The sequence below is a fragment of the Schistocerca americana genome, chromosome X (assembly GCF_021461395.2).
Source record: "Schistocerca americana isolate TAMUIC-IGC-003095 chromosome X, iqSchAmer2.1, whole genome shotgun sequence".
NCBI lineage: Eukaryota > Metazoa > Arthropoda > Insecta > Orthoptera > Acrididae > Schistocerca > Schistocerca americana.
In genome coordinates, this window is record NC_060130.1 from 557,635,322 (window position 1) to 557,650,628 (window position 15,307).

The following is a 15,307-nucleotide window of genomic DNA, read 5'->3' on the forward strand; positions in this document are numbered from 1 at the left end:
TTGCAGTTGGCACTACAGTGACACAAGGAACTGTTCCAAATGGGTTACTTCAGGGATAGCTCCGAGCTAGACACCTTGTAGCGTGCATTCCACTGACCACAAACCACCGCATTTTTTGCTCAGCAGTATCAAGCGAGAGCTCATTGGAGGGCAGGGTGGAAGTCTGTCGTGTTTCCTGATGAGAGCTGGTTCTGCCCCGGTGCTAGTGACTTATCCCACGCACCATGACTACAAATTTGTACGTCAGTGCACCCATCCATGAACAGCACTGCAGGGGGTGTTTTCCAACAGGATAACGGTCGCCCACATAGCGCTGTTGTGATACAACACGCTCTGCAGAATATCGACATTCTTCCTTGGCGTGAGCGATCACCAGCACGTTTGCGTGCTTGCTTTCAGTATTAATATCCACTGCAACCACAGCAACGGGTACACTTAAGACACGATTCTCACTCACACCGAGGAAAGGAGTCATTAGTCGCGGAGGAAAAATATCCTATCGTTCGGGGTCTACCAACCAGAAACACCATGCGACTCTTTCTTTCTTTCTATTGAAATAAATAATCGGTGATATTTGACGTGCTTTTCACTGCATCATAAAAGATTTTGCGCTTCATTCGAACCCCAAGCTGCTGATTATTTTAAATAAACCGAGAACTCTTTGGGAAGAGCTTACAGGAGATCCGTATCCACATTTGCACGAGATGTCGAAACTGGAGATGCTCATCCGGCAGTGAGAGGCTTCAAATTAACATACCTCGGGATGCGAATCCGTAATAATTCGCGCTGTCATAGTAGCCGTTCTAAGACCGGCCACGCTCAGCCCTCTATTATGTCAAACATCTGGTATTTAGTGCATATAAGACGGAAACTAACGATCAACACCTGTGTGGGCGTGTCTGCACCCAGCCTTGTGTCAAGGCACCGCAGTTATTACTGGAGGCATGCTAACGTAAATCAACCCTCGTAAATACCTGACCAACGGACAGAATTCTGAATTTATAATGTACAGATTACGCATGTACTATACCAAATCCAGCAAAAAGAAAATGTAATTATTCTAGAAATGTACTCTTGCAAAATAAAGATGATTTAATTTCATGTTGGTTTGCGGTGTGTTAAGAATATTCTTTTAGATCATCTGACATGAGTCAGCGAGGAGAAGGCGAATCTTAAAACGCATATGGCCCTCTATAATAGTAGAAATGTCAGTGACATCATGCACAATGTAATGTAACAATATATAATGGGTGGCAGTTCTCTTTAGGATTAATGGCAAGTTAGTTGTAGAACAAAAATTACCAACACGCGTTCGCTAATTTTTCCGCACGTGTAATTTCTGTGTCACACACCTGGCACGAAGAATGTGGTAGCCTTTGGCTTTGTATCTGATCTACGGAAAGGTCAGTAGAAACGGAGCACAACTTTGTTCTGCTTTAGAGCGGGCCGCAGTGCAAACATCTGCGATGTTTCCAGAATGCCAGTGGCGAAATGCCTGTTCTCTGGGTTGAGACACCACGCTGAACGAAAGTTGGACGCCACTAATTAGCAGTTAGACGACCTCCTTGACGAGCAGTTGCTCCAATCCCCCTAAAGGCGTTACGCTCCTTTCAAACTATCAAGAAAAAAATATTATTTATCGTATCCAGTACTCGGGTAGAGCAGCGCAAGAGAACAAATCGCTTTCATGTTGCTCAAAGTTGTATACGACATGTTACAGCGACCAAAGGAAATCCATCAACATTGACGAAATTTTCGAAAACTTACAGCCGTATGTAACTGGAAGTCCACGCTACCAGATTAGTATTAGCATAACCCTTAACATCTGCCATCCAACCACGGAGGCGAACATGTAAATATGAGACAATATTCTATTAGGGGTCTTAATGACTTAGGTTTAGTCCATCACCCAAATTTATGTGTCCTGGAGAGACCATAAATTAATTTTTCGGAAGAAATACCACAACCGCGCGTGGGACCATCTTCAATTGATTTGTCGGAAATGAATTTTGAAAACCGCAGCTTTTATGAAGAAAAAACTATTTATTTAGCCAATCAGTTTTCAAAGTCGCAGTTGGGGTGTGCCTACTTTGGTACTCCAATCAGTATGTTCCTATTCTAATATTGAACACATATTATATAAACTTTTGCACACGGTGACGTACTCGCAATATACAATTGCCGCGCAACATTCGCTATGTGCCTACGCACAAATTTGTTGTGGACTGAAACGATACCTGAATAAAATGGTAATTTTCGTTTGTCTTAGCTTCCCGGCATAAATAAAATCCTATAACTGCGCTTGGTAGCTAAATTTATTCAACCGTCTTAATCCACAGTAAGGGGGTGCAGCCACCAATATAATAGACAAAATAATGTTCTGTTGAATTGTATCAGGGAAATGCATATTAGTTTTCTTATGCAAGATTCTATTCCCTGACTCTTTTCAACTCTCGATCACTTTAACAAAGATACCATCCTTCCTCTCCATATTTCATCTCCTTTATCCTGACAAACACGTTAGCCTCTTCACAGCTTCAGTCCTGAAAAACTGGATAACACGCTTCTATCTATCAGTTTTACGTAAATGAGGCAAGGGTCCCGAGTTCGGGTCTCGGTCCGGCACACAGTTTTAATCTGCCAGGAAGTTTCATATCAGCGCACACTCCGCTGCAGGGTGAAAATCTCATCCTGGAAACATCCCCCAGGCTGTGGCTAAGCCATGTCTCCGCAATATCCTTTCTTTCAGGAGTGGTAGTTCTGCAAGGTTCGCAGTAGAGCTTCTGTAAAGTTTGCAAGGTAGGAGACTCGAACTGGCAGAAGTAAAGCTGTGAGGGCGGGGCGTGAGTCGTGCTTGGGTGGCTCAGATGGTGGAGCACTTGCTTGCGAAAGACAAGGGTCCCGAGTTCGGGTCTCGGTCCGGCACACAGTTTTAATCTGCCAGGAAGTTTCATTTCAGTTTTACCTAATTTAGCTCGTATTGATACCAGATGAGAGATTACTGTACTCTGATGAGCTAAAACATTATGCTCAGCTGCTTAATGTACGCCCCCGGTAGCTGAGTGGTCAGCGCGACAGAATGTCAATCCTAAGGGCCCGGGTTCGATTCCCGGCTAGGTCGGAGATTTTTCTCCGCTCAGGGCCTGGGTGTTGTGTTGTCCTAATCATCCTCATTTCATCCCCATGGACGCGCAAGTCGCCGGAGTAGAGTCAAATCGATAGACTTGCACCCGGCGAACGGTCTACCTTACGGGTGGCCCGAGTCACACGGCATTTACGTACTTAATACCTTGTTTTTCCGTCTTTGAAACGAAATACATCACTGATTCTGCGTATCCGGTTTCTAACAGTTTGGTGGCGTTTGTGGAGGTATGTGGCATTAGATGTCCGCGCAAGGGTCACACAGTTTGCATAAGTAATGGTTTGCTGATCTGCGTACGCGGTGATAGCGCCCGATAGCGACGCAGATGGGTTCCGTAGATTTTACACCAGGCGATGATGGTCTCCGAGACATCAACCTGAGCTCACTATAATGCTTCTCGAACCACTGTAGCACGATTCTGTCTCCGAGAAACGGACAATTATAATGCTGAAAGATGACGTCGCCGTCGGGGAAGACATCAAGCGTGAATGGATACAGGTGGTTCGCGGCTGTCAGCGTGTCTTCGATGGTTACCACGGGTCCCATGCAAGCACAGGAGAATGTCTCCCATAGCATAACAATGGCTCCACTGTCCTACGTCGGTGGCGCTCTACACGTTTCGAGCCGCCGTTCACCTCGATGACGGCGTTTGTGGAGACGACCATAGACCTAGTGTAGTCAAAATGTAATTCTCCCGAAGAGCCGTCACGTTTCCATTGATCGGCGGTCGAATACCGATGTACCCGTGCCAACTGCAATCGTAATTGATAATGTTGTTGGGTCAGCATGTGAAATCGTAGGGGTGGTGTGCTGCGGAGCTCCATGTTAAACAATGTACGACGAACCACATGCTCCGAAACACTTGTGCGTGCAATAGAATTGTGATCTTTCGGCAGAGATTCCACAGACAACTTTCCTCACGTTCTGTGAAGAGGCGTGGAAGTCCAATCATTTAGCGCCTAGTGGTTGTTTCACTGTCCCTTCTACCTCTGTCCGTAGATACTCACGTCCGTAACACGTGAACATTCGACCAGCTTCGCCGTTTTCGAGAGTTCAGAGTCTCTGCGTAATAGCAATCTGCCCTTTGTCAAAATCGCTTATCTCAATGGATTTTCACATTTGCAGTCCATATCTTCGCTACGGTGATCCTCCGTCCGTGTCTGCTCCCGTTACACACTTCTGTTACTGCGCCACGTGCCCGCAACGCCACCAGGTGGCATCCAACCTCGCGGTGGGCAATTCTCTAATGTTTTGGCTTGTTATTATAGAACCATACTGTTAGTCTCAGTCAGATGTGGGCGAATTTGTGGAGAAGAAGTAACAATCTGTTAATTTTTTTAAATTTTCTGGTAAATACGTTTTCAAGTAACAACTTTTCTTTAATTTTCTGGTTAATACTTTTTAAATGCTCCACTGTGGTGGTGATACATTTTGTTTATTTTGACCACTTGAGAGAAATAGTAGCTATATATGTCTAAGAGTGACGTCCTACTTTTGATATGTGATTGGTTACACGATACTCAGCTGAGTAGTGTATTTTATTTTATGTTAGCATTATGCTGATATGAATGACGTAAGAGCTATATTTTTTTTAAATCATCATCCACATTATTGCAGAAAGTAACATGCAATTAAAGAAAAACAACAGGTCTTTGTGGTAATTATTTCAGAATTATCTGAACGACTTACGAAGTATTAAATTTAGTATGTACTGTTTCACAACAAATGAAATATATTAGATGACTGTTATAAGTGCATATTTTCGCCCTCAGACTGTAATGTAATATGGACCTCATAGGTTAAACCCCACGCAGTAAAACATATATAAGAAATGTTGTTGTGCAAGAGATGCAAGGCATTCTCAACGTGTACATAATAATGCATATCTACTAAACGACCGAAAAAGTAGAAACTGACGTAACACGTTCGCGACGAGCTTCTTCAGCATGCAAGGAGCAGCTTAACGTTACGTCAGAAGCTCCCTGCTCAGGCAATCAGTGCCAGCTTACTGTGGTCTGTATTCTCTGCGTGTTTGGAAAGAGTTACGTGGACGTGTGGATTTTCTGAAGAACGTGTATTTTGTATTCAGACTGCGAATGTGCCGGCCGCTTGACTTGCTCTCCTCGGAAATTGTGTCAAGTTCGTTGGTCTAATTATTGTCAAGCTTGTGCCGCACTGCGGATTGATTTTCCTTTCCCCGAGCGTAATAGTGGTAATTGTACGTGCTTCTGAATTATTCCGGTGAAGTAACTGGTGCCGTGGAGTGGGGGAAGGCATTTCTCGTAAGTTGAAGGATAACCTAACTTGTTGTTGGGAAAGGACCACGGCGGCTTTATAGGCCGAGTAAAGCCTGCTGCTACTCATGATGTTGCCTTACTTTGGTTATATTTTCCATGTCTGCACCCATGAACACCAGACTGCGATACGATTATGTGAAAGGGAAGTTTCTGTCTGATTTCAAATTACCAGAGATTATTTTATTCTAATTTCGGTCTGCTAAAACCTTACTGCAATCCCATTTGTAAACTGACACTAGCACATTACTCAAACGAATAACATAAAATTTCTGAAACTTACCACAAAAACTTTTCATTTTTCAGTAAGCCAGTTAAGATACACAACTAACCTGAACACTTCGCTAAGTAAACCACTGAGAACATTACCAGATGACATCTCACGCAGAATTAAAACCATTAAATTATATGAACACTAATTCACAAGGTAAAATGTTAATATGAACTCAAGAAATGGCCTAAAACGATTCGGACTGTCAATGTTGAAAATGGCGACTGAGTTGTTGCATGGATTTTTGATTGGCAACATTGTAGTTGAGAAGAAGATTTAGTTTACATCATCCACAGTCACAATGTCAACGCCAAAGAACGGCTTTTCGTTCATTTTAAATCTACGTAGATGTGACAAGAAGCATCCATGACCAAGTCTCACTGCGCAGATCGTGTGGCGGTTCATCCTGACGTGATAGTTCAACGTGGAGAATTGGTTTGCTTAAACTAGGTCTTGGAGATACCACGACAGGTTGCTCCTTCGTGAAATGTTTTACCCGAACACGTTTTGACGTGTTCCATTGCTCTTGCCACTTATCAACAATCCTCCGTTCCGACAGATACAAAATTATTTACAATGCCTGGCAAAAAAAGTGATGCACCCAGAGGACATGGTTGGATATCGATGTAACTTCGTACATGTACACATCACTGGCGGGTATGTAAATGATTTAGAGTTGCAGTTTTCTGTGACATGTGGAGCATCCACGAGAGTGCGTTAGTACGGTTTGTGTTTCATGTTGTTACTAAGCCTGATTGAGTATGTAAGGAGCATGAACTACGTCAGATGGTGAGTAATCACCGTGAAGGACACGCAGATGCCGCGTACACGTATGAGACAGGGTTATCAGGACCTGACAGAGTTTGAAACCATCCTCATTGTAGGGGTTTCTATTTGGCCTGGCAAAAAAAGTGATGCAGCCAGAGGACATGGTCGGATATCGATGTAACTTCGTACATGTACACATCACTGGCGGGTATGTAAATGATTTAGAGTTGCAGTTTTCTGTGACATGTGGAGCATCCACGAGAGTGCGTTAGTACGGTTCGTGTTTCGTGTTGTTACTAAGCCTGATAGAGTATGTAAGGAGCATGAACTATGTCAGATGGTGAGTAATCACCGTGAAGGACACGCAGATGCCGCGTACACGTATGAGACAGCGTTATCAGGACCTGACAGAGTTTGAAACCATCCTCATTGTAGGGGTTTCTATTTGGCCGAGTGGTCGAATAGTGCAGTATCCAGGTTTATGGAATATTCATACGTAACAGTGGCCCAATGTTGGACGGCATGGGAACGTGGGGACAGGCATACTCGTCCTCAATGTGCAGGTCGACAGCGTCAGACCACAACAGGGAGGATCGCCGTATTGAGCACCAAACAAATCGTAACACCTTCACATCTGCGCCTACCATCCGAGAATAAATAACGGACTCTCTGCAATATTCTGGGTCGCACCGCACCGATCGTTGTAGACTAGCACCATCCGGACTAGGGAAGTACTGTTCCACGCGTAGACTGCCGTCAACACCACAGCACGAACGGCTGGGTTTGGAATGGTGCAATGACTGCTGATGAGTGGCGTCGCAATGGGTTCACTGATGAATCCCTGTTCTGCCCCGCTCCGGATGACCATCGTCAGCAAGTATTGCGGCAACCTGGCGAGAGGTATAGTGGTGTCATTTATCAACAGTGCAATGCTCGTCCACGCATGATATGTATCTGTGTGTACTGTCTGCGTGATGTTGAGCTACTTCTAGCAAGATTCCTAAATCTGTCGCCTATAGAGAAAGTGTGGAAACAGCTCGGACTTCATCTCCGTTCCAGTGCTGGAATCCGGGGTATCAAGGACCAGTTACAACAGTTCTGGATCACCTTTTTCGGGGAACTTCTCTTTATTAAGTGTTTCACAATAACCTTTGACCCGAACCAATTCTATTTCTCTATTGCAAACCCTACGTTTTGTAATCACCTGTACCATTTTTAATTTTTATAACACAGAATCGCCTTTCAACCCCAGTTACTCTCTACTCTCTACCAAAGCTTTCACCACAAACATCGAGATTGTCAAGTTCAAAATTTTTGCGGTGAGACATGCCTTAATAAACGTTTACCGTAATACTTAAGGGCGTAAATATAGCCATTGAAGCTGGAAAAATCTGCATACTGATTTCAGCCGACAGCAAAAGGGGCATCCTACGTGGTTTCCAGCTTTAGATTTTGACCCGTTAGTGTAAACTGGGAACTGGTCGGGACACTTAACTTGCAACGCTGCAGACAATTTAAATACTATAGAGAGATACTGGTCTTCGTCAGATCCCATTATATAAATTAAAACTCGACGTGATGGTATGGAATATTCGCTTTCATGAACCTAAAAAATGTGTGAATTCCTACGGGACCAAACTGCTGCCTAGACTTACACAGCCCGCATCTCGTGGTCGTGCGGTAGCGTTCTCGCTTCCCACGCCCGGGTTCCCGGGTTCGATTCCCGGCGGGGTCAGGGATTTTCTCTACCTCGTGATGGCTGGGTGTTGTGTACTGTCCTTAGGTTAGTTAGGTTTAAGTAGTTCTAAGTTCTAGGGGACTTATGACCACAGCAGTTGAGTCCCATAGTTCTCAGAGCCATTTGAACCATTTTAGACTTACACACTACTTAAAGTAACTTATGCTAAGAACACCACCCACACACACACACACACACACACACACACACATACACACAAACTCATGCCCGAGGGAGGAATTGAACCTCCAGGCGGGAGTGGCCGCGAAACATATTTACCTGAATTGAAACTAAGATGGAAAACAGCGGTGCTCATATAATACTAGACACCCAGATGTGCTTTAAGGTCGAAATGAACAGTTGCGAAGTGGTCGAATATATCCTAAGTATATATTGCAATTTTTGGGAAACTGAGCTGGTGTACTCGTTGCAGTAAGAATAATATTAACAGCTGTTAAATTGCAGTCCACACTATAGATATAGTTGTATAGAAAGAATGTTTTCCGTCCATATTGTCTTAGAATGTAAATAAGTATGTAGAAGCATCAACACCTTACAGCATATATATACAGGGTGGTCCATTGATCGTGACCGGGCCAAATATCTCACGAAATAAGCGTCAAACGAAAAAACTACAAAGAACGAAACTTGTATAGTTTGAAGGGGGAAATCAGATGGCGCTATGGCTGGCGCGCTAGATGGCGCTGCCATAGGTCAAACGGATATCAACTGCGTTTTTTTTAAAATGGGAACCCCAATTTTTTACTACATATTCGTGTAGTACGTAAAGAAATATGAATGTTTTAGTTGGACCACTTTTTTCGCTTTTTTAAAGATGGCGCTGTGATAGTCACAAACATATGGCTCACAATTATAGGCGAACAGTTGGTAGCAGGTAGATTTTTTAAATTAAAATACAGAACGTAGGTACGTTTAAACATTTTATTTCCGTTGTTCCAAAGTGATACATGTACCTTTGTGAACTTATCATTTCTGAGAACGCATGCTGTTGCAGCGTGATTACCTGTAAATACCACATTAATGCAATAAATGCTCAAAATCATGTCCGTCAACCTCAATGCATTTGGCAATACGTGTAACAACATTCCTCTCAACAGCGAGTAGTTCACCTTCCGTAATGTCCGCACATGCATTGACAATACGCTGACACATGTTGCAGGCGTGGTCGGTGGATCACGATAGCTAATAGTCTTCAAATTTCCCCACAGAAAGAAATCCGGGGACGTCAGATCCGGTGCACGTGCGGACCATGGTATGGTGCTTCGACGACCAATCCACCTGTCATGAAATATGCTATTCAATACCGCTTCAACCGCACGCGAGCTATGTGGCCGACATCAATGATGTTGGAAGTACATCGCCATTCTGTCATGCAGTGAAACATCATGTAGTAACATCGGTAGAACACTACGCAGGAAATCAGCATACATTGCACCATGTAGATTGCCACCGATATAATGGGGGCCAATTATCCTACCTCCCATAATGCCGCACCATACATTAACCCGCCAAGGTCGCTGATGTTCCACTTGTAGCAGCCATCGTGGATTTTCCGTCGCCCAATAGTGCATATTATGCCGGTATACTTTACCGCTGTTGGTGAATGACACTTCGTCGCTAAATAGAACGAGTGCAAAAAATCTGACATAGTCCCGTACTTTCTCTTGTGCCCAGTGTCAGAATTGTACACGATGTTCAAAGTCGTCGCCATGCAATTCCTGATGCATAGAAATATGGTACGGGTGCAATCGATGTTGATGTAGCATTCTCAACACCGACGTTTTTGAGAATCCCGATTCTCGCACAATTTGTCTGCTACTGATGTGCGGATTAGCCGCGACAGCAGCTTAAACACCTACTTGGGCATCATCATTTGTTGCGGGTCGTGGTTGATGTTTCACATGTGGCCGAACACTTCCTGTTTCCTTAAATAACGTAACTACCCGGCGAACGGTCCGGACACTTGGATGATGTCGTCCAGGATACCGAGCAGCTTACAAATCACACGCCCGTTGGGCATTTTGATCACAATAGCCATACATCAACACGATGTCGACCTTTTCCACAATTGGTAAACGGTCCATTTTAATATGTGTAATGTATCACGAAGCAAGTACCGTCCGCACTGGCGGAATGTTACGTGATACCACCTACTTATACGTTTGTGACTAATACAGCGCCATCTATCACAAAGCGAAAAGAGTAGTCCAACTAAAACATTCATATTTCTTTACGTACTACACGAATGTGTAATTAAAAAATGGGGTTCCTATTTTTTTAAAAACGCAGTTGATATCCGTTTGGCCTATGGCAACGCCACCTTGTGGGCCAACCATAGCGCCATCTGGTTTCCCCCTTCAAGCTAGACGAGTTTCGTTATTTGTAGTTTTTTCGTTTGGTGCTTATTTCGTGAGATATTTGGCCTGGTCACTATCAGATCTTAGGTATGCAAACCTTCACAATATAGCTGTAAGAGACAACTCTACGGTGACACAAATGGTTAAGGCCAAATTTTTTGGTATTTCGGCAAGTTGACTTGTTACAACACTCAGGCTGTCCCGAAAGCTGGGCGATGCTGCTCGTTAGAGTACTCATTACAGGCCTGGAAAACTCGTCCAGGAACACAAACCGTGGTGTGTCGTCGTGACTTCTTTGACGGTACATTGACATAACGATCATAAGACGAACTCATTCCGATTGTGGCGTTGCGCCAAAGCTAATCTATTGTATATTATTAATAATTCAGTTCCAAAGTAATTGTTGTAAAACTCTGACACAGATTATTTGCACTAAAGCGACAAAGAAACTGGTTTAGGCATTCGCATTCAAATACAGAGATACCTAAACACGCAGAATACGGCGTTCCGGTCGGCAACGTCTATAGAAGACAAGTGTCTGACGCAGTTGTTAGATTGGTTACTGCTGCTACAATGGCGGATTATCACGATTTAAGTGAGTTTGAATGTGGTTTTATAGTCGGCGCATGAGCGATGGGACTTAGCATTTCCGTGGTAACGATGATGTGGGGATTTCCCCGTACGACCGTTTCTCGGGTGTACAGTGACTATCAGGGATCCGATAAAACATCAAATTTCCAACATAGCTGCGGCCGGAAAAAGACCCTGCAAGACGAATGCAGAGAATCGTTCAATGTGACAGAAGTGTAACCCTTCCGCAAATCGCTACAGATTTCAGTGCTGGGCCATCAAAAAGTGTCTGCGTGCGAAACATTCAACGAAACATCATCTATATAGGCTTTCGAAACCGAAAGCGCACTTGTGTACCCTTGATGACTGCACGGCACAAAGCTTTACACTTCGCCTGGGGCCGCCCGCTGTGGCCGTGCGGTTCTAGGCGCTTCAGTCCGGAACCGCGGGACTGCTACGGTCGCAGCTTCGAATCCTGCCTTGGGCATTGATGTGTGTGATGTCCTTAAGTTACTTAGGTTTAAGTAGTTCTAAGTTTTAGGGGACTGATGACCTAAGATGTTAAGTCCCATAGTGCTCAGAGCCATTTGAACCATTTTTTGAACTTCGCCTGGTCCAGTCGACACCGACATTGGACTGTTGATAACTGGAAACATGTTGCCTGGTGAGACGGGTCTCGTTTCGAATTGTATTGAACGGATGGACTTGTAGGGGTATGGAGGCAACCTCATGAATCCATGGACCCTGCATGACAGTAGGGAACTGCTGAAGCTGGTGGAGGCTCTGTAACTGTGTGGGGCATGTGCAGTTGGAGTGATACGGGACCCCTGATACGTCTAGATACGACTCTGACAGGTGACACGTACCTAAGCATCCTGCCTGATAACCTGCATCCATTCACGTCCATTGCGTATTCCGACGGACTTGGGCAATTCCAGAAGAGCAATGCGACATCCTACACGTCCAGAATTGCTACAGAGTGGCTCCAGGAACACTCTTCTGAGTTTAAACACTTCCGCTGGCCAACAAACTCCCCAGATATGAACATTACTGACGATATCTGGGATGCCTCGCCTAGTCGAGAGGTGGTTGTAGCTGCTTCCTGGTGTTATTCAGGCTATACGCTAAGGAAGAAGTAAGGGAAACCAATGAGAAATTTGGTAGGGGAATTAAAGTTCAGAGAGAAGAGATAAAAAAAATGGCTCAAATGGTTCTGAGCACTATGGGACTTAACATCTGAGGTCATCAGTCCCCTGGACTTAGAACTGCTTAAACCTAACTAACCTAAGGACATCACACACATCCATGCTCCAGGATTCGAACCTGCGACCGTAGCAGCAGCGCGGTTCCGGACTGAAGCTCCTAGAACCGCTCGGCCCCACGGCAGGCGAAGAGATGAAAGCTCTGAGATTTTCCAGTGTCATAGATGTCAGGGACGGCAAAAGGCTTAGATTAGCAGTTATAGGATGAGTATCAAACAAGAATAATGGCGAGCAATCGAATGAAATCAGGCGACACTGAGGTAAGTAGGTGAGGAAATGAGACACTAAAAGTAGAGGAAGAATTTTACTATCTACGCATCGAAGTGACTGACGATCGCAGAAACAGGGTGGAAGGGAAAGAAAAACAATCATGGAAATGAAGAATTCTTTAATATCTAATATCAAGGGTTAAGAAGTATTTCCTGAAGGTAGCTATCTGGAGTGCAGCGTTGTACGCAAGTGATACGTGGGCGATGAACAGTTCAGACAGGAAGAGAATAGGATCCTTTTAAATGAGCTGCTACTGAAGATGTTGAAGATTGGATGGGTATCTCGATTAACTAGTGAAGAGATACTGAATCGAATTTGTGAGAAAATAAATATCTTGCCACAAGTTGACTAAGAGGAAGGGTCGGTTGATAGGACACAGCCTAAGGCACCAAGGAATCGTCAGTTCTTAATGAACGTAAGAATGGGGGGTAACAGTTGTAGAGGGAGACCAAGGCTTGAGTACAGTAATCAGTTTCGAACAGACGTACGTTGCAGTAGCTACGCAGGGATGCAGAGCCATGCACAGGGTAGACTAGCTTGGAGGGCTGCAGAAAACCAGTCTTTGGACTGCAGACCACAACAAAAACACTATTAATTGTAACGTTAACCATACACGCGCGGTATTCTGTAAAACTAATACCTACTGAAACGAGCATGCACGAGGTGTAGGCCTATATGCAAGCGAACGCTGCAACGCGTGAGCTTCGGTATCCAGAGCGTTCGCCTTCGCTTGTGTGTTACCTGTGGAGCTAACAGTCTCGTGACCGGATGCTGCTTTCTTTGGAAATTACCGATAATTGCCGAGTAGCCGCTTCAGACAAAAGGTTGCATATTTCTTCAATGCGTTTTTTCATTTCATAAATTACTGTCCAATTCTTCAATATTCCCACGTCCTGAGAGCAGTTTGTAGCATTTCTTTCTCTGAAACGGAGGAATACGAAATAGTTGATCGAAACTACCAAAGTTAAAGAATATATATATATATATATATATATATATATATATATATATATATATATATATATATATAAGACGAGACGGCGAGACGGCCAACGATGTCTCTAGTGCAGATGCATACCAGGTTCGAACTCTTACGGTGAGAATCGGCGAAATGCCGCGAGTAGTGAGGATATGCTCAAGGGGTACCACATGAGTAGTGTGCGGATAAATTGAGAACTTAGGTCTAATGGGAGGCGTGCCAAGGTAATCAGTGCTGTTGCAATGACCACTCTGTTCAGATGGATTAGTGGTCAGGGCATCTGCCTAGTAAGTGTGTTCGAATCCCGGTCTGGCACAGATTTCATCTTTCCCCATTTATTTCAATCAGTGCCCACTCACAGTCAATGTCTGTAATTCCTTTGTGTCTTAAATAACTGAGTTTTTTGTAAAAGTCGTCGACATTTAAGTTAAAACATTTTAGGTGATCGTGCCGTATCGCCATCAGTAGAAAACTTGTCAACACCTCGACACTGTAACGGGAAACATTTACAGGCGTCGTCTTCTATTGATTTCCTTTTAAATTCGTATTGTAGCATCGCCAAATTGGTCTACAGGATAGTGGTCAGCTGACTGTGGACTAGGAGGGGATCGTTGTATGTTGGTGAGTTCGTCGAAAACCTTGTTACAGGTTTTAGGCAATATCTTAGTTGATTACCTTGATAAAGGTATAGATTTCCAGAGTGTTGCTGTAGGTGCAGACATGATATGACAGCGATGCACACGTGATATGACAGCATTTCACGGTATCGTTCGATAAAACGGCAGAAGGCAAAATATGCTAGGCGTCTAATTTCACTCAACGTTAGCGTTAATTACAATGCGTCGATGGCAGGCACAGACCCAGATATCGGTTCTGCGGAGGGTCGTAGTTTGCTAGTATCAAACCTCCTCCCTCCCCATCACTAACACCAAATATGGCTTCCCGTCACTCCCATTTTTAATGTGTCACACATGCCTACGATTTTAAATATAATAACAGTAATGTATGAAATAATACTAATACACACTTTATTTACAATAAAAAATTCAAAATGTTTACCATAATTGCGGTGATAATAATCTGTTTACGTCAGTGCTTGACACATTGCTTTGATATGACTTCCCAGAAACTGAAATTCAATGAAATACAACATTTGAAAACCATTCGTGCGAATATCTTAGAAATAAATATGTTGTGCAACTGATTTAAGAACTATACTAGCACTAATCTCCAAAATTTTGCCAGTGTCATAATATATACAATATATAAGAGACGATCAAAAATTTTATGTTCGAATTGCATACAGTCCAGAATCGGTGTGCCCCCAAATCAAAATCACCGACGAACCAGACTGAAGATAATCGTTTACTAAAAATGGTTCAAATGGCACTGAGTACTATGGGACTTAACTTATGAGGTCAGCAGTCCCCTAGAACTTAGAACTACTTAAACCTAACTAACCTAAGGACATCACACACATCCATGCCCAAGGCAGGATTCGAACCTGCGACCGTAGTGGTCACGCGGTTCCAGACGGTAGCGCCTAGAACCGCTCGGCCACTACGGCCGGCCGTTTACTAAAGCACCGTCCACTTCCGTGAAGTTATCCGTAGCTGCCTGCCGCACATCCTCGGC

At 43.9% G+C, this 15,307-nt stretch overlaps 1 protein-coding gene across 1 annotated transcript in view; it reads left to right on the forward strand.

The window, feature by feature from the left end:
* LOC124554888 (chloride channel protein 2) overlaps positions 1–15,307 on the forward strand; it is a 532,144-nt gene that overhangs the window by 23,162 nt on the left and 493,675 nt on the right. The window lies entirely within an intron of this gene.